Source organism: Capra hircus, chromosome 10 (genome assembly GCF_001704415.2).
Source record: "Capra hircus breed San Clemente chromosome 10, ASM170441v1, whole genome shotgun sequence".
Taxonomy (NCBI): domain Eukaryota; kingdom Metazoa; phylum Chordata; class Mammalia; order Artiodactyla; family Bovidae; genus Capra; species Capra hircus.
In genome coordinates this window covers 57,974,988-57,995,928 of record NC_030817.1, presented here as the reverse complement: position 1 = coordinate 57,995,928, position 20,941 = coordinate 57,974,988, and positions in this window count along the sequence as shown.

Below are 20,941 nucleotides of genomic sequence, written 5' to 3'. Positions count from 1 at the left end.
TCTTCTTCAATATGGATCGCCTATGTTTTGTAAGTCTGGAATTTTAATCTTTACCTTTGCTGAGAATAACTATAGTATATATGACCACACCAAGCTGATTAAAACACCTTTGCTCCATCAGAGCTTTGGTCCCATGTCTTTCTTTCTCTCTCTCTCTCTCCCTTTCTCTCTCTCTTTCTCTCCCTTTCTCTCTCTCTCTCTCTCTTTTTCACACTGATCCCCTGGAGTGCAGAGGCTCTCTGAGTTCACTTTCCTGCCCGAGCTTCTGAGACCCTCTTGAGAAGGCGCTCTGTGCCTTTACCCCATTGAGAGGGCGCCTGAGGCCTTCGTGAACAGAGCAAGCCACGTGCAGGGGCTTTATTGGCTTTCTGCATAAATCAAGGAATATCAGCCTCTTTCTCTCTCCTTTACTTTCTTATCAGTCGACTCCGGACCACCAGGTTCCAGTCCATTAAAGGACCTCAACAGAACCCCAGGCTCTTAATTAGAGGATTAGAAGCAACAGTTAGAACTGGACATGGAACAACAGACTGGTTGCAAATCAGGGAAGAAGTACATTAAGGCTGTATATTGTCACCCTGCTTATTTAACTTATATGCAGAGTACATCATGAGAAATGCTGAACTGAATGAAGCACAAGCTGGAATCAAGATTGCTGAGAGAAATATTAATAACCGAGGATATGCAGATGACACCACCCTTATGACAGAAGGTGAAGAAGAACTAAAGAGCCTCTTGATGAAAGTGAAAGAGGAGAGTGAAAAAGTTGGCTTAAAGCTCAACATTCAGAAAACTAAGATCATGGCATCGGTCCCGTCAATTCATGGCAAATAGATGGAGAAACAGTGGAAACAGTGACAGACTTTATTGTTTTAGGCTCCAAAATCACTGCAGATGGTGACTGTAGTCATGAAATTAAAAGATGCTTGCTCCTTGGAAGAAAAGTTATGACCAACCTAGACAGCATACTAAAGAGCAAAGACATTACTTTGCCAACAAAGGTCCATCTAGTCAAAGCTATGGTTTTTCCAGTAGTCATGTATGGATGTGAGAGCTGGACTATAAAGAAAGCTGAGTGCCAAAGAATTGATGCTTTTGAACTGTGGTATTGGAGAAGACTTTTGAGAGTCCCTTGGACTTTAAGGAGATCCAACCAGTCAATCCTAAAGGAAATCAGTCCTGACTATTCATTGGAAGGACTGATGTTGAAGCTGAAACTCCAATACTTTGGCCACCTGTTTCAAAGAGCTGACTCACTGGGAAAGACCCTGATGCTGGAAAAGATTGAAGGCAGGAGGAGAAAGGGACGGCAGAGGATAAGATGGTTGGATGGCATCACCGATATGATTGACATGAGTTTGAGCAGGCTCCGGGAGTTGGTGATGGACAGGAAAGCCAGGCATGCTGCAGTCCATGGGGTTGCAAAGAGTCGGACACGACTGAGCGACTAAACTGAACTGAACTGAATTCTGAAGCAGGAAATGCACAAGATAAATCTGAAACATCTTGCCACGCTTCAGAAGAAAGGAAAGAATCAAAGAACCTTAAAGACAAATAGAAAAAAGTTTCCAACTGGTTGAAGACAGACCAAATAAAGCATCAAAAATATTGCAACATTTGAAATACATCATGTTAGACCTCAGGAGTCCATAATGATACACAGTGTTTTAAAGCAGTGCTCATCTTTGGAGATTACTAGAACACTAATTTATCAATATGAAAAATGGCAAATAAAAGGATAGAAACAAGCATTTATTCTGCCTTTCCTATATGAATGGAATTCCAGCTAATACAGGCAGAAGGAGTGACATAATTACATTATTGTTCACTAATAACCCCTAATGAAATAATGGATCGTCACTGCTAAAGTTATCAGGTGATAAGCTGATGAGGAATATTATAATGAGTGAATTACTCTAACCCACAGATCAATCTTAACATCACAAAGAGAAAGACAACAGGCATAACTGCTTCGTGGTGTGATGCAACAGGAAGTACATATAGCACCACCTGTGCACCTAAACCACAAATCCAGAATGCGTGCAGCTTTACAGGACAAATAACCTGCAGGGGGAACTGTCACAGAACAAAGGATGTTTTAAGAAACGTATCAAAAAATGCAACGTGTGGCCCTTTTTTGGCTCCTGATTCAAACAAACCAACTGTAAAAAACCACCCATGAGACAATTGGGAAATTTGAACACTGAATGGATATTGGACAATATGAAGTATAATAGATATTAAGGAAGTTAAGAATATGTTTTAATAAGTTTATTTTTTAAGGAAAATAGCACTATGGTTATATTAAACAAAAGGGAGCCCTTGCCTTAACAGAGATACACATTGATGTATTGAGAGAAGGAATGATAAAATATCTGAGATTTGCTTAAAATAATCTAGTGGGGTGCTGGAGAGTGTGAAGGCAGTTTTTGTATAAGATGTGGGTTTGTTATACTGCTTTCTCTCTTTTTTGAATATGTCTGATATTCTCCATAATAGAAGGTTTTAAAGACAGACAAAGGAATCTCTTGGCTATCCCCTTAGCGCTTCCACTGCCAAGAGCCTGGGCTCAATCCCTGGTTGGGGAATCTGGAAGCAGCCCAGCTGAAGAAAGAAAGAAAAAAGACAGACAAAAGTACTAATCCAATCCATTCCCTTTTTAGTTTACTTTTATTTATTTATTTGGCTGCACCAGGTCTTAGCTGTGGCACTCAGGATCTTTAGTTATGGCATGAAAACTCTTAGTTGTGGCATGTACGATCTAGTTCAAACCCTGGGGCCCCTGAGTTGGGAATGTGGAGTCTTAGCCACTGGATCACCAGGGAAGTCCCCTCACTTCTTTTGACATATTCTTAGGTGTGTCCCATGAGTAAGGTTCTGCGCATCTTAAACCTGGTGCTTGGCGTACCAACAAGATAAAGACTCTTGGCATATTCCCTTCTCTTATGTATCTCACGTTTATTTTTGGTAGGGGGAGATATTTAGAATATCACTAAGTAAGGTGATGAAAAACAGAAAAAAATGAAGTGCTACAGGGACACAGATTAAGTGAGTCATTATGATAGGGAATGGCTTCTGTGAATTGGAAAATGTTTCAGAAGAGAGATAACATTTTAACTGGGCCATGAAAGAGCAATAGTACTTGAAAAGTTAAATCCTGTTTTGAAAGAGTCAAGGGTCCATTCCAGGGAATTTATCTTTCTCTTTTTAAATTACATTTTTTACTGTCAGCTCAATGAATCTCGACAAGTGTATAAATTTATGCAACCTTCATGACAATCAAGATACAGAGTAGCTTTATCACCTCAAAACAAAACAATTCCTCCATATTACACCTTTGTAGTCATCATCAACATTTAATCACTGACTAGCAGTGATCTGTTCATATCACAAGAGTTTTACCTTTTTCCTAATGTCATACAAATGGAATTATCCAGTGTGTAGCCTTGTGGATCTGGCTGCTTTCACTTAGTACTGAGATTCATTTGATATTGTGGAGAATATCAATAAACTGTTCTTTTTTATTGCTGAATAATATTCTATTATATGGATATACCACAGTTTATCCATTCTCCAGTTGATGGGCATTTGGGTTGTCTCCAGTTTCTGGCCGTTGTGAATAAAGTGCTATAAACATACATTTATAGGTTTCTGTTTTACTTGGGTAAATACCCAGGAGTGAAATCGCTAGCATCTTAAATAACTACATATGAGAGGTGCTCTGCATCCTTGCCAGCTCTTGGCAGAGCAGTTTGGTTTGATTTGTCATACCCATTCTGACAGATGGGTAGAGATATCTCTTTGTGGTTTTAGTTCAAATTTCCTGAAGAATTAATGCCATTGAGCCAGGCAGATTGTTATTATTATCACTGTTTTCTTGCTGGTTTCCAAATTCTGCACTAGCTCTTTCACAAGGCCCCAACTCTGCTCCATTCCCCATCTAATCACCTAATCCTCCAAGAACACAGAGATGGTCAAGTATGAAGTCTGTAACTTTCCTCTCTTACACTTACAATTAAAAAAATTTTTTTTTTTTGCTTTCGAATTCTGGTGCTGGAGAAGACCCTTGCGAGTCCCTTGGACTGCAAGGAGATCAAACCAGTCAATTCTAAAGGAAATCAGTCCTGAATATTCACTGGAAGGACTACGTTGAAGCTGAAACTCCAATACTTTGGCCACCTGATGCAAAGAACTGACTCATTTGAAAAGACCCTGATGCTGGGAAAGATAAGGCAGGAAGAGAAGGGGATAACAGAGGATGAGATGGTTGGATGGCATCACCAACATGATGGACATGAGTTTGAGTAAACTCCGGAAGTTGGTGATAGACAGGGAAGTCTGGCGTGTTGCAGTCCATGCGGTTGCAAAGAGTCGGACACAACTGAGCGACTGAACTGAAGAGAGCAATCAAAGGGTTTCCCTACTGTGCCTTTTGTCTCTACCTAAGAAAAAGCTCTCTTATGCTCTCTGCTAGCAGGATGAGAACATTTTAGCTGTCTGAAAAAGAGGGATAGGCACAGATGACTTTGCTACAGCACAAAATCCAATAGTAGGGAGGCCTTCTGACACCTACGTCCTCCCATGGCCACACATCCAGTCATAATTCCATCAATTCATTTGAGGTTTGCTCAGTGGTCAGCTTCTCTCTAAAGTCTCAAGTCAGGAAAATACCGCACATTTCATAGGCATTTCCAAGGCTTTTGGTTTTCTCTCCTCATTACAATATGCATAATTTGTCTTCCAGGAAAGATGCACACATATCTGTGTGTGGTTTACTTTTTTTTTAATTAATGGTTACATTTTGCTCATTTGTTTTAAGAAAGAAAAGAGAAAATAATTCATTTCATTGTGAATATGAAGGAAGCTTTCAGTCTATAAAGAGATATTTAGGCAAGGTTCTCCCAAAATAAATGTGCTCAGAATTTAGATGGTATTTTTTCCAAAAATAAAGGGAAAAAAGATATAACCACTTTTTACCTAGACTGCTGTCTTTACTGACATTTTATCTTGTAAATGCCATAGACTTTTTTTTCTAGGGGAAAAGAATTATCCACTACTTCCATAATTAATTTAAATATGGTGAGACTCTCTCCCAAGAATACTGTTTTGTTTTGTTTTTCAGAGAGAAATAAACAACATTGGCTTCAACCTCAGAGAACCACCAACTGAGAAGATACTAGGAGGTTTCTGAGATTTGGGATCACAGCAGATTTTTATGATTTGCTTTGCCGATTTGGGAACTTTGTTAGTGAATCCTCTTATCACTGACATCAGTATATATATTTACATTTAAAAACCCTTATTTAGCAAAGGCTGAAATCCTAATTGTCACCACCCAGAGAAAAGCATAACAGACTGAGTTACAGACTAATCAAGCTTGAGTTACTAGAAATGAGGTTGCTCTGAAACTGATCCCACTAAGAGGAAAGTCCAGAGAGTATTCCAAGAAGGCTACCTAGTATCATGACCTAGGCAGAGATGGTACAAGGAAGATCCAGCCATCCAATTTGGCTGAAAACCAACCTGGCAGTGTTAAGATTATTAGTGTACAAGACCAGTAGTTATAGATCAAGATGTGTGGAGAAGGATAGGGGAAAATAGGATTAAGTAAGGCATTTGGTATTAATCAAGGCTAAATCATAGAGCATTTTTGAAGAAGAGAGTGGAGAGTTCCCTAATTAGACCTCTCACTGAATCATGAGCCTCCTCTCCCAGATTTTCAAAAGGTGGCTATCTAATCTGGAGATCACCAAATTGATAGAGCACAAGGAAAAAGCAATGAATTCTCCTTACACCCTTTGAGCTTTCTTAAAAAAAAATTATTCTGTAGATACAGCAATAACCAACATCCAGTATCCTGAGTGTGGCTGAAGAAAATCACCCCATTGCACAGATGGTGCCCCATCAAAACATCTGTCTCTACCCTTTGCTGGGCCCTCAGCCTTCTTAGAGCCTCTTCCCTCTCTATCTGCTACCCTCCTCGAAACCTATCTCGCGCCTAACTCCTCTTCTAACCACTCCTTGTTATTTTCAGCAGATGAACTTAGCTTCTACTGTATACCATCTCATGGGACGCACCCCAGATTCCTGCACCCCAACAATCAGGTTTACACAACTGTATCGGTTTCACCCTCCATCAGCATGGAGGAAACAGAAGACTGACTTTTTCACCTCAGCTCTGATTTCCGTTTCCTCCAGCCTCCTCAGGAGCCCACCTTCGGACATCAGCATCTTGCTTCTCTGTCTCTAACGTGTCTTTTCAGCTGGTGTTTCTGTCAGCTTTAAATATCTATTTTGACATTCTCATTAAAAAAAAAAACAACTTGACCTACATTCCACTCCATTCTCTTTCTCTTCATAGTCAAGCCTCTTGAAAGCTTTACTGATGCCTGTCTTCACTTCTTCAAGTCCCATTTACTCTTCAATCCCCTGTGATTTGGATGGCACTCCCTCCCCACCCCTACACACTATCACCAAAGCTGCTCTGGCAAAGCAATTTGCTGAGACTTTTGCTGGTGAATCCAGTAGTCATGTTGTTTGTAGTTCTTTTCTTATTTGACCCTCCTGCAGCATCAGCTATTGCTAAATAATCCCTCCTTTTTGTAACTCCATACTCCCTGGCCTTGCATGAGTCAACTTCCTCCCAACTTCTTTCCTATCTTTATTGTGATTTTTAAATATTTGGGTCTTAATTCAAATCCACTGTGAAAAAAAATTACAACATTCATGACACAACTGAAATTTGAAGTCTACTTTAAAAAAAAAATAATACAAGCTGCTCAAAACCAAGATAATGACTTTTAACATAAGAATACAAGATTTTTCAGGTGTAGAACAGAGATGGAGGCAAAGGGCCTGAGACAACACCTAGCCCAGCTTCCTTCCAACAGACTCATAGGTTACAAAATGGAAGCACCAGGAAGTTAACTGAACTACCTAAGAACATATTAATAGTATTTAACGCTTATCTTTTATGAACACTTACTCTCTATGTGATTATATTAAGGAATTATCATTAACATTAAAGTATGATAATGGTATTGTGGTTGCATTAAAAATCCTGCTTTTAGAGTTAAATACTGAAATATGCGTGGACGAAATGAAATGATGGCTAATATAAGCTTCCAGATAAAACAGGAGTGAGGCAAATGAATGAATGGGTATGGATGAAACAAGATTGACTATGAGCTATTAATTACTGAAGTTGAGAGATACGTATCTAAGACTTCATTTTACTCCTCCATCTTCTTTTACATGTATTTGAAATTTTCCATCATAAAAATTCTTTTAATAAAAAACTCTATAGGATGTTTGTTTCTAACTGTGAAAGACTAATCGGTACCTGCGGTAAACAATCATGTCAAATGTTGGACCAGAGGCAGTGATGGACTGTGATCTGGGATGGCAGGGAAGGAAATGAAGTAAGTCCCACAATCACCTTTGTTTTCTGACCAGGGATACTTTTCCTCACCATGATGTGAGGAGGGGGAACCTAAGCAGAGGCTGGCAGTCTCACTGAGCTAAGGAAACATAGTTTAAACTTCAAAGTTGTTGAGGTGAATGGAATTTTCTTAGAAAGAAAGGAGCTCCACAAGGATACTCTAGAAATCTGCATGATGTTCCCCTTGTAACTTCTACGGAATTCTTAGCTGACCTTGCGCAGTGTGAGACTTCTCAAGGGCAAACAGAAAACCATCCCAGGTCTCCTGCAGCTTGCACAGGGCTGGGATGCACTGGAGTGTTAACCAGTCTGACAGGAGAGTCCTCACAGACTCTCGATACTCAGCTGACAGCCAAGAGAGGCTACACCTTAGGACAATGGATATTCTAGATCTAAAACAAAGGCTAGATCTTCTCCAACCTTTAAAAACAAGATTCAAAAGTGCTGTGTCAATCCACAAATAAATTAACTGCCATCAGAACAAAATTCAATACTACCTACAAGACAAGATCGAGGTACTTAACAATGTACTTAACAGAATCCAACATAAAATTTAAAATGATCAGGTAGGTAAAGCCCTCTCTGTACATTTCATTCACCTTTTCTATAAACTTAAAACTGTTCCAGAAAATTAAGTCTACAATTTTAAAAAAATGAACAGGGGCTCAGTGACCTTTGGGACACCATCAATATCAAGTGATATAGTATATGTGTAATTGGGTTTATAGGATAGAGTGGGAAAGAATATATATTTGGTGATATAATGCCTGAAATTTTTTTTCAAATTTGATGAAAAATATCATCACCCTGGTCTAAAAAGTACAAGCACCAAGGGAGATAATCACAAAAGAAATCATACCAAAACTCACTGATTACACTGCTGAAAATCAATGGTAAGAGAAAATACTTAAAACAGCCCAAGAGAAAGAAACATTACATACAGGGACCTATGATAAGAATTATGATTGACTTGTTATCAAAACCAACACAAGTTAAGAGACACAGAATGACATTTTTAAATTGCTAAAGGGAGAGGGAAAGGGGACCCAGTCAACAACGTGTTAGCCTGTAATTGCATATTCAGAAAATATAACCTATAAAAATGAAGGTGTGGGACTTCCCTGGCGGCCCAGTGGTTATGACTCCATCTTCCTATTCAAGGAGTGTGAGTTTTGATCCCTAGTCGGAGAACGATGATCCTGCATTCCATGTGGCACTGCCAAAAAAAAAAGAAGGTGAAATAAAGGCATTTTCTTATGAGGAAAACTGCACTGCAAGATGTGTTACAGGAAGCTCAGGATAAAGGAAAATGGCATCAGTCAGTTGGAAACTTGAATTTATACACAGGAATAAAGAGTACATGTAATGGTAATACATAAAATAGAAAAATCTATTTTTTGATTCTGAAAAATATAATGTATGAGAAATCCAAATGTAGATTTTTTTTTTTTTTTTAGATTGGCAGTAGGTCAGTGACCATTGTAGCTTTCCAACTTCATGCTTTAAAAAAATTACAGCGTTGCCCTTCCATCAAGTGAGATCACAGTGAGAAGCCTGTGGTCTGTGAGGAAGCAGATTCTCACTAGACACCGAATTGGTCATCACTTGGATCGTGCACTTTTCAGCCTGAAGAACTGTAAGAAATAGATTTCTGTTGTTTATAAGCAAAAGAAAAAAACTTATAGCATTCATTAGATTGTATATGAAAAAAACTGGTCCTGAGACAATAATACAGGGCATTTAACTAGTGCAGTCTCTGTTATAGCATGCTTCTCTTTTGCTGGTCTCTTTAGTTAACTTATTACAATATTATATTAAAATAATGCAGAAGTATAATAGCATTTATGTTAGCATTTATATAATATTTTGATAATTTCACTTTTTATTATCTCCTTTTGATTTACCTACTATATCATTCATTGTTCACTTTTCTTCATATATACTTTTAAACTGATAATTTAAAAGAGTGATTATAAAAACAGTGTCAAAAAATCTAGAAGGAAGAATCATATGTATCTCGACCTAAGTTCTTTCTGCAATTTGGGTTGCTGGCAAATGCATTTTTTTATTGCTGCAACTATGCTATAATTTTGTATCCCACTTTTTACTTGATACCATACTATAAATAATTTCCTTATTTTTATATATCTGTATAATATTCCAAGCTTTAGCTTTTGTTTTTTTTATTATTGCCTATGATTAAGAACTTTGTTTCAGTTTGGACATTTTGATTGAAGAGTAAGTAGTTTTAATGGGTAATTCTCCGTTCATATGTTTTTGGTTTTATTTATTTTTGTATGAATTGTCTGTTTCTGATATCAGACTGGTACTTGCAATATCTCTTTGCAACCGAACAATCATTCACATCACAGAAGTTTACTTTTTCAACTTTCTCCCTTTATTATTGAATAATTTTTGCATCTCATCCCCCTAAAAGAGTAATCTTATCCATTCAACAAAGTCCATTTAAACCTTAACCTCTTTATTTAACATTATCTGAACTTCTCTGATCTTCTGTAGCACACAATATATAGTGATGTTCAGTAAATATGTGTTGCTGCTGCTGCTACTGCTAAGTCGCTTCAGTCATGTCCGACTCTGTGCGACCCCATAGACGGCAGCCCACCAGGCTCCCCTGTCCCTGGGATTCTGCAGGCAAGAACACTGGAGTGGGTTGTCATTTCCTTCTCCGATGCATGAAACCGAAAAGTGAAAGTGAAGTCGTTCAGTCATGTCTGACTCTGCGATCCCATGGACCACAGCCCACCAGGGTCCTCCATCCATGGGATTTTCCAGGCAAGAGAACTGAAGTGGGGTGCCATAATCCAGGACTACTCATTTATAATGCAATAAAAATTAGTTTAATAACATTATTTTATTGAAAGTTGTGAAGATCTGAGAAAACCATAATGATTTAATCATTAACTTTATTTTCCTTTTTGTGTATGCAGAAGAGTACTACATATTAAAAAATCTAAGTCCAATTCTAAACAATTTAAAATTTTAAATGATATGAAAGCACTGCAATATAATTTAATTGACATGACTTTTTCATAGTGGTACAAAAAATAATGGTATATTTTATCATCTATAGCATCTTGAATTCAATACATACTTGAGGTCAGATATGGTGGGAAAGAGAGTATATATTCTGGGTACCTAGGAGGTTAGAAAGGAAGACCCAGGGAAGAGAAGAGGAACACAGAAATGAGGACTTGGAAGAGGTCAAAAGCAAATGTCAAAATATCATGTGATGACAGTTCTGTATATTCCAGAATTAACAATGAATTGCATACTCTCTTGCACGATTCCCTTGTATTTTTTGTGTGCTGGTTGTCTTCCCAACTAGATCTTACATTTTGCAAATGAAAGATGGTGTATTCTTCTCTCACAGAGCTAGCAGAGCACTTGAGTTGCAAGTCTCTGGTTGGGCTTAGGTGACTGTGCTTTGTTTCATCTAAGCATACACACATTAGAAAGATATTTCTGCTTGAACTCTAACCAGAAAATCAAATTAGCCTTTCATATTTCTGGTCTTGTGAGTTAATGTGATCAGAATCTTCAGTTCAGTTCAGTCGCTCAGTCGTGTCCGACTCTTTGCGACCCCATGAATCGCAGCACGCCAGGCCTCCCTGTTCATCACCATCTCCCGGAGTTCTCTCAGACTCATGTCCATCGAGTCCGTGATGCCATCCAGCCATCTCATCCTCTGTCATCCCCTTCTCCTCCTGCCCCCAATCCCTCCCAGCATCAGAGTCTTTTCCAATGAGTCAACTCTTCACATGAGGTGGCCAAAGTACTGGAGTTTCAGCCTCAGCATCATTCCTTCCAAAGAAATCCCAGGGTTGATCTCCTTCAGAATGGACTGCTTGGATCTCCTTGCAGTCCAAGGGACTCTCAAGAGTCTTCTCCAACACCACACTTCAAAAGCATCAATTCTTCGGCACTCAGCCTTCTTCACAGTCCAACTCTCACATCCATACATGAACACCGGAAAAACCATAGCCTTGACTAGACGGACCTTAGTTGACAAAGTAATGTCTCTGCTTTTGAATATACTATCTAGGTTGGTCATAACTTTTCTTCCAAGGAGTAAGCGTCTTTTAATTTCATGGCTGCAGTCACCATCTGCAGTGATTTTGGAGCCCCCCAAAATAAAGTCTGACACTGTTCCCACTGTTTCCCCATCTATTTCCCATGAAGTGATGGGACTGGATGCCATGATCTTCGTTTTCTGAATGTTGAGCTTTAAGCCAACTTTTTCACTCTCCTCTTTTACTTTCATCAGGAGGCTTTTTAGCTCCTCTTCACTTTCTGCCATAAGGGTGGTGTCATCTGCATATCTGAGGTTATTGATATCTTATTAGCATACAAAAGATGCTGTTCTCTATTTAAGACCACTCTGCTAACTAGATACTCCCATGCTTATTGATAAATATTTGAATATAACAAAACCAACACAACTTTGGTAATGAAAATATATAAACTGATGCTAAAAAAAAAAGAATGGAAATCTTTACATTCACCCCTAGATTCTCTAATGGTATATATAATGAAAAAAAAAAACAGTCTTCTACCTCCCTATGTGGAAAAAAATCATTTCTTTCTACTGTGTGTTTCCTTCCTATGTGTCTCCCTTACTAGTCACACAGAACACTTCACTCTGTTCACTAACTGTGTGGAGGATTTTCTCCATGACACCAGCTGGGTGTTCTACAATCTGACTTAATTCTGACACCATCTACCTGGATTTAGCATCAGATCCCACAGGTGAAGGGCTCAGTCCCACAAGACTGCCTCTCCCACCACATTTCAGATGCCAATTGCTAGTAGATCCCAGGTTACCCACAAGTTCTGCCTGATTTGGATAAAAATCAGAGGGCCCAAAGACTCCCCTCGACAAGTTTGATTAATTCTCTAGAATTCAAGGAAACACATTCATCAGTTTATTAAAGCATATGATAAAGGATATAGATGAATAAAGGGCTTCCCAGGTGGCTCAATGATAAAGAATACTCCTGCCAAGGCAGAAGGTGCAGGAGATGCACGTTTGATCCCTGGGTCATGAAGATTCCCCTGGAAGAAGAAATGGCAACCCATTCCAGTAGTCTGACCTGGGAAATTCCATGAACTGAGGAACCTGGTGGGCTATACAGTCCACGGGGTTGCAGAGTCGGACATGCCTGAGCAACTGAGCATGCACATACGTAGATGAATAGCCAGATGAAGAGATACATGGGGCCAGGTCTGGGAGGATCCAGAGTACAGCAGTTTCTGTTCCCATGGAGTTGGGATGCATCACCAACCTCTATTATAGATGTGTTCATCAGTTTAAAAGCTCCAAACAACCATACTTTGGGGATTTTATGGAGGCGTCATCACACAGGCATAATGGATCATTAACTCTACTTTCAGCACTTCTTTCTTCTCAAGATGAAAGGTGAGGAGTGAAGTGAAAGTTGCTCAGTAGTGTTCAACTCTTTGCAACCCTGTGGACTATACAGTCCATGGAATTCTCCAGGCCAGAATACTGGAGTGGGTAGCCTTTCCTTCTCCAGGGGATCTTCCCAACCCAGGGATCAAACCCAGGTCTCCAACATTGCAGGCAGATTCTTTACCAGCTGAGCCACAAGGTAAGGAGGGTGAGGCTTAAAATAACAGACTTCTAATCACGACTTCGTCCTTCTGATGGAAAGCCCTCATCCAGGGCCACTTAGGAGCCCACTCAGAGTCACATCATTAGAACAAAAGATGCTCCTAGTGTCTCACCACTTAGGAACTTACAAGGGTTTTAGGAACGCCATGCCAGGAACCAAGGGCAGAGATTTATATATATATATATCTATATATATATCTATATATATATATCTGCACATATACATATATATGTGTATACTCTATTATCTGTATAATATACTGATATAGATATATAGATATATATGGATATATATTCTATTATCTTAGTGTTTACTATACAGATTTATTTTTAATATTTTTCAAATATTTTTAAAGATATTTTCAAACAACCCATAAATACAGGAAAATAAATAAACAGGAGTAGAGGGAAGAGAAAGAAGTACAGGTGAAGAAAGCAAACAGAAGATGTGATTCTAAGATCTGGAGGTAGTAATCAAGGTTGTGGATTTACTCACTACTGACAATTGCAGCCATACTAAAACATTTTGCTCTGAACACAATGAGGTTTTGGAGGAAAGGTCAGTCCCCAGTTCTCTCATGCTTTGGAAGCAGCTTCATTTTCAATTTAACCTTGTAGGCATATTCTGGGAATAACATTGTTTTCTTTACTCAGTGTACTGAGTACAATGCATGTGACTCAGGAAACAGATGTTATTAAAATCCTTATACTTATCTGTCCTAAAATATCCTTGCATTACTGGAGCTCAATTTTTTTAACATTCTTATAAGCAAGATTTCTTCCAAAAATCAGTTAACAGCAAGGACAACAAAGATAAATAAGCTAATGTATTTGCTTTACTGTGGCAACATGTTTTCGGGATGTAACATCTTCCAGAGTATTCTTAAATCACTTTGGAGCTTATTTTTAAGTCAATATTCTCTTCTCTTCATAACATAGTATTTCCATCAATTTATAATCTTTTTAATACAATATTTGCTTTGGAGATTTATCAAAAGCCTGGAGGCAAATAGGGAGTTAGGAAAGAGATCTCAGAGTATTCAGCCAGAAGGCGAAATATGCACAGTGAAATGAAGGGAAAAAATGAAGCTTGCTCTGTGAACCTCAATTTAAAATGTCCAGAAACTTGACTCATCATCACTACTACTCCGGTGGAAGGATGAAAAGAAGAGAAAATTGGGGGAAAATATTTAAAAGACTAAATTGCCAAGACTTAAAAAAATGCAGGGCTTCCCAGGTGGCTCAGTGGTAAAGAATCTGCCTGCCGTGTAGGAAACTCAGGAGACTCAGGTTCAATCCCTGGGTCGGGAGGGTCCCCTGAAGGAAGAAATGGCAACCCACTTCAGTATTTTTGCCAGGGAAATTCCATGGACAGAGGAGCCTGGAGGGCTACAGTCCAGAGGGTATCAAAGAGTCGAACAGGACTGAAGTGCCTGAGCACACATGCAGGAAAAAAAAAAAAACAAGAAAGTATGGCACAGTGGAGAGAACACAGCCTATGGAGTCACACCTGATCTTTTTTTTTCCTTTTAAACAAGCTACTATTTTAATACTTTATTTTTTAATTAATTTATTTTTTTAATTGGAGGAGAATTACTTTAAAATATTGTAATGGTTTTTGCCATACACTGACATGAATCAACCATGGGTGTACATGTGTTCCCCATCCTGAACCCCCCTCCCACCTTCCTCCCCATCCCATCCCTCAGGGTCATCGCAGTGCACCAGCTCTGAGCACACTGTCTCACGCATCGAACTGGACTGGCAACCTATTTCACATATGGTAATATACATGTTTCAATGGTATTCTCTCAAATCATCCCACCCTTGCCTTCTCCCACAGAGTCCAAAAGTCTGTTCTTTACATCTGTGTCTCTTTTGCTGTCTCACATATAGGATCATTGTTACCATCTTTCTAAATTCCATATATATGCATTAATATATTATATTGGTATTTTTCTTTCTGACTTACTTCACTCTGTATAATAAGCTCCAGCTTCATCCACCTCATTAGAACTGATTCAAATGCCTTCTTTTTAATAGCTGAGTAATATTCCATAGTGTATATGTACCACAGCTGTCTTATCAATTTGTCTGCCGATGGACATCTAGGTTGCTTCCATGTCCTAGCTATTGTAAACAGTACTGTGATGAACACCGGGGTACATGTGTCTCTTTCAATTCTGGTTTTCTTGGTGTGTATGCCCAGCAGTGGGATTGCTGGGTCATATCTAGCTCTATTTCCAGTTTTTTCAGGAGTCTCCACACTACTCTCCATAGTGGCTGTACTGGTCTGCATTCCCACCAACAGTGTAAGTGGGTTCCCTTTTCTCCACACCCTCTCCACCATTTATTGTTTGTAGACTTTTTAACAGCAGCCATCCTGACCAACGTGAGATGGTACCTCGTTGTGGCTTTGATTTGCATTTCTCTGATAATGAGTGATGCTGAGAATCTTTTCATGTGTTTATTAGCCATCTGTATGTCTTCTTTGGAGAAATGTCTGTTTAGTTCTTTGGCTTATTTTTTGATTGGGTCATTTATTTTTCTGGTATTGAGCTGCATGAGCTGCTTGTATATTTTGGAGATTAATTCTGTCAGTTGTTTCATTTGCTATTATTTTCTCCCATTGTGAAGGTTGTCTTTTCACCTTGGTGATAGTTTCCTTTGTTGTGCAAAAGCTTTTAAGTTTAATTAGGAAATGGCAACCCACTCCAGTGTTCTTGCCTTGAGAATCCCAGGGATGGGGGAGCCTGATGTCACACAGAGTCAGACACAACTGAAGCAACTTAGCAGCAGCAGCAGCAGCAGCAGGCCCCATTTGTTTATTTTTGCTTTTATTTCCATTACTCTGGGAGATGGGGCATAGAGGATCCTGCTGTGATTTATGTCAGAGAGTGTTTTGCCTATATTTTCCTCTAGGATTTTTATAGTTTCTGGTCTTACATTTAGATCTTTAATCCATTTTGAGTTTATTTTTGTGTATGGTGTTAGAAAGTGTTCTAGTTTCATTCTCTTACAGTCGACCAGTTTTCCCAGCACCACTTGTTAAAGAGATTGTCTTTTCTCCATTGTATATTCTTGCCTCCTTTGTGAAAGATAAGGTGTCCATAAGCGAAAGTGAAGTCACTCAGTCATGTCCAACTCTTTGCGACCCGTGGACTGTAGCCCACCAAGCTCCTCCATCCATGGGATTCTCCAGGCAAGAGTACTGGAGTGGGTTGCCATTTCCTTCTCCAGGGGATCTTCCCAACCCAGGGATCAAACCCAGGTCTCCCACATTGCAGGCAGACGCTTTAACCTCTGCACCACCAGGAAAGCCCTTAAATACAAAAATACAGTCTCTCAGAAAACCTCCTATAGAGACACAGAACTTCAGATCCAAGTACTAACATCAAAGATTTCAAGGGAGGAAAGGAAGCCAGGTTGAAAGAAGGGGGAGGAGGAGGCGGGAGGGGGGTGGTGAAAGGGGTGGGCTTACAGATGTCTCCTGCCACCTACAGATACCCAGGCATTATGGGACTTTTCCCTCGGCCTCCAGAGAAGGGAGGACTGGAACTCGGCCCTACCAGAAATCAGACCAGACCAGAACCAGAATTCAAGTTCTCTGCCAAGAGGAGGTGATCAGTCTCCAATCCTCAGCTCAGGCTGAGGGCCCTTCGACAAGATTCCTGTGTCCAGGACCAGGGGACTAGAAAAACAAGGAAGGATAGGAAGGGTTAAAGAGAGGAAAGAGAGAGGGAAGGGGAGAGAGGTCAATAAAGTCACTTGTTCCTTACTGGTCGATAGGTGCGTGGATTTATCTCTGGGCTTTCTATTTTGTTCCATTGATCTATATTTCTGTTTTTTGTGCCAGTACCATACTGTCTTGATGACTGTAGCTTTGTAGTATAGTCTGAAGTCAGGCAAGTTGATTCCTCCAGTTCCATTCTTCTTTCTCAAGATTGCTTTGGCTATTCAAAGTTTTTTGTATTGCCATACAAATTGTGAAATTATTTGTTCTAGTTCTCTGAAAAATACCATTGGTAGCTTGATAGGGATTGCACTGAATTTTATAGATTGCTTTAAGTAGTATACTCATTTTCACTATATCGATTCTTCCAATCCATGAACATGGTAAATTTCTCCATCTATTTGTGTCCTCTTTGATTTCTTTCATCAGTGTTTTATAGTTTTCTAAATATAGGTCTTTTGTTTCTTTAGGTAGATTTATTCCTAAGTATTTTATTCTTTTTGTTGCAATGGCGAATGGAATTGTTTCCTTAATTTCTCTGTTTTCTCATTGTTAGTGTATAGGAATGCAAGGGATTTCTGTCTGTTAATTTTATATCCTACAACTTTACTATATTCATTGACTAGCTCTAGTAATTTTCTGGTGATGTCTTTAGGGTTTTCTATGTAGAGGATCATGTCATCTGCAAACAATGAGAGTTTTACTTCTTCTTTTCCAATCTGGATTCTTTTTATTCCTTTTTCTTCTCTGATTGCTGTGGCTAAAACTTCCAAAACTATGCTGAATAGTAGTGGTGAGAGTGGACACCCTTGACTTGTTCGTGACTTTAGGGGAAATGCTTTCAATTTTTCACCATTGAGGATAATGTTTGCTGTGGGTTTATCATATATATGGCTTTTATTATGTTGAGGTATGTTCCTTCTATGCCTGCTTTCTGGAGGGTTTTTTTTTTTTTACTATAAACAAAAGTTTAATTTTGTCAAAGGCTTTCTCTGCATCTACTGAGATAATCATATGGTTTTTATCTTTCAATATTAATGTGCACACTTGCTCTTGAAGCCCAGCTCTGTAACTAACCAACTAATGACCCTGGGTAACTTACTTAACCTTTTGCAGACTCTATTTTCTCAACTGTCAAATGTCAATTTATAAAACCTCTGTCATTTGGCTGCTGGGAATATTAAACAGGTTCTTTTTTCTTTGGTGGTTGTTGTTTTGGGTTTTTTTTCTGGCTGTGCCACGTGCAGGGATCTTAGTTCCTTGGCCAGGAATTGATTCCATGCCAACTGCAGTGGAAGCCCAGAGTCTTAACCACTGGACCTCCAGGGAAGACTTTAAGGAGATCTTACTAGACTCTACTAATGATGCCTTTCTTGAAACTTCAATCTCCTCATTTCTTCACTCTCCTTTCCTCAGACATTTTTAGTCTTATGCTTCTCTTTGCTTTACTGTCCATTATTTCATCTTGGATAACATGATACCAAATTCTGATCAGCACTTTTCCAAATAATTTTCATGGAGCACAAATTCCATAAAGGTTAGTAGAATAGGATTACTTAAGAAAAAGTGCTCCCTGTGGTCAAATAAATCTAGATAATACTGGGTTAGAAAAAAAATTAAATAAGATTATTTTAGAAGAGTATTTCTCAGTCTTTAATGCACTCATGTGTATCAGAAGTCTCTAAGAGAGATGAATAGTGTGTGGTTTTCACAAATTTGATATTATGACCCTTCTTCCTAAGAATCCTATGAGGCTAGTATTTCCCCAAAACATTTTTTGGCAGAGGGACACAATTCAAAGTCTCTTAATTGTTACCACATCCTTTTTTTTTTTTTTTTTTTGCCCAACTCTCTTTTTTTTTTTTTAATCCTAGCCTGGAGGTTCTCTCTCCAACTTGCCCCCTTGCAATCATCAACTGGGCCATATTTGGCTGAGTTAAAAGATGTCCATTTAGTAAAAGAAGTCTTGTCAATGATTAACAAGGCTGGGACAAAGAAGATTCAACTAAATAGCAAAGGTTTTAAAAGATAAAAATCTTGTTGATTCATAGTCTTGGGAAGCAGAAGAAAAACACAAGAACAAATGTGCCGCTCTTGTGAAGGGTGTTGATAATGAGGAGGATATGCATATGAGGAACAGAAAGGGTATATGAGAAACTCATGCATTCCACTCAGTTTTGCTGTGGACCTAAAACTGCTCTAAAAAATAACACCTATTTAAAAAAATAAAACTGAAAGAAACATAAAAACAAACATAAAGAGCATTCTGACATTGGGGAAAAGGACCATTGATGCTAGTAAATATCAGATAAATAAAAATTTTTCTTTATGGATTATTTTTATCATTTTAAAGGAGATCCAACCAGTCCATTCTGAAGGAGATCAACCCTGGGATTTCTTTGGAAGGAATGATGCTGAGGCTGAAACTCCAGTACTTTGGCCACCTCATGCGAAGAGTTGACTCATTGGAAAATACTCTGATGCTGGGAGGGATTGGGGGCAGGAGGAGAAGGGGATGACAGAGGATGAGATGGCTGGATGGCATCACTGACTCGATGGACACGAGTCTAAGTGAACTCCAGGAGTTGGTGATGGACAGGGAGGCCTGGTGTGCTGTGATTCACGGGGTCGCAAAGAGTCGGACACAACTGAGCGACTGAACTGAACTGAACTGAAGATTTCTATAAAAACCAAGATTTTATATAATTTCCTTATACCACTTATACTATTTTATATCATTTGTCTACATCATGACAATTCAGTTATCCAAGCCACAGGATAATAAATTACTACCAGGACATCAGTTAGACTTTTTCAATCTTGTGGTCCAAAGCCTAGGCAACTTAAGAGATTAACCAGCAGAATTTCTCCAAGTCTTTGAAATATGATCCTGAGATGACATGAGGGGAAATTTTTCAACATTTTATATTCCAAGGTTTAAAATATGGTTCTGAGATTACATGAGGGGAAATTTTTTAATATTTTAAGGCTGACTTTAGCTATCTTGATATGATTTTATGATGAGTCTTTTATACACATAAGCATGTATAACATGTTACAGCCAATTCATTTTACTAACATTTCAATGAGAGAATGGAAGAACTGTTCAACAACTTCCCACCCCTCTTAAATAGAGTTTAACTAATACCCAAACTCCTGACATTCTTTACCTTCTCTCTCAATGTTCCTATAAGCATATTCCATTTTGTCTATCTTCAGATTTCTGGCCAAAAGCTCTAACTCTACCATTTTAACAGGTGTCTTGGCTTGAGATGAAGGTGGGAACCAGACTCACCAAGATCCAGCATTGCGAATACCTCTCTATGCATCTGTCTGGGAAGGGGGAAGGTCAGAAAGCTCCTCTTTTCTCTTGGTTCCTCTCTCTTTCTCCTTGTACCTCGGGGAGAAGGAATGTGGGTCGGGTTTGATTAGTTGTCAGGGCATTGTTTCAACCAGGTTTTCTGATGGGTATAGTCATGGGGTTTAAAAAGGAATGAGAGTATGGCTCTCTTTCAACTCCTTCCACCTGTTGGCTGGGGGCAAGAGGGCAGTAATCTAGCTATCTCCCCCTGTCTCACCCTTCTATATGGCTGGGCCAGACTAGGCCTCAGCTGTGGCCTTGGTCAGCTCCATACCAAGGCAAAGCACGTGTGCCATTTTTCTCTGTGGTGTCATCTGACCAGGTGCTGGCAGGTGTCCTTCACCCAAACATTGGAAGAATATTCAAAAGTACTGAGGGACAATAATGACACACATTAACTCCTCTGCTAACATTAGAGCCTCAGTTATTTGGAGACTAAAACAAGATTTGAATTCAGCCAGTTTGGTTCTCAAGCCCATATTCTTACAAACTAGAGGATTCTGTCAAGTGATCTCACCTAGGATTATCTGCTTGGGCAGACACAAACAAGGCTGAAGAGAGGGACAATTTTATTTGTAACACTATTTTTTGATTAAAAATATTTGAAGCCAGCTTTACAACAAATATTAAAGGGATTTATATAGTCAAGAAATACAAGACAAGGAAAAAAATCTATAAAATCAACCCCAAACAATTAAGAAAATGGCAATAGGAACATATATACAATAATTACTTTAAATGTAAACAGAG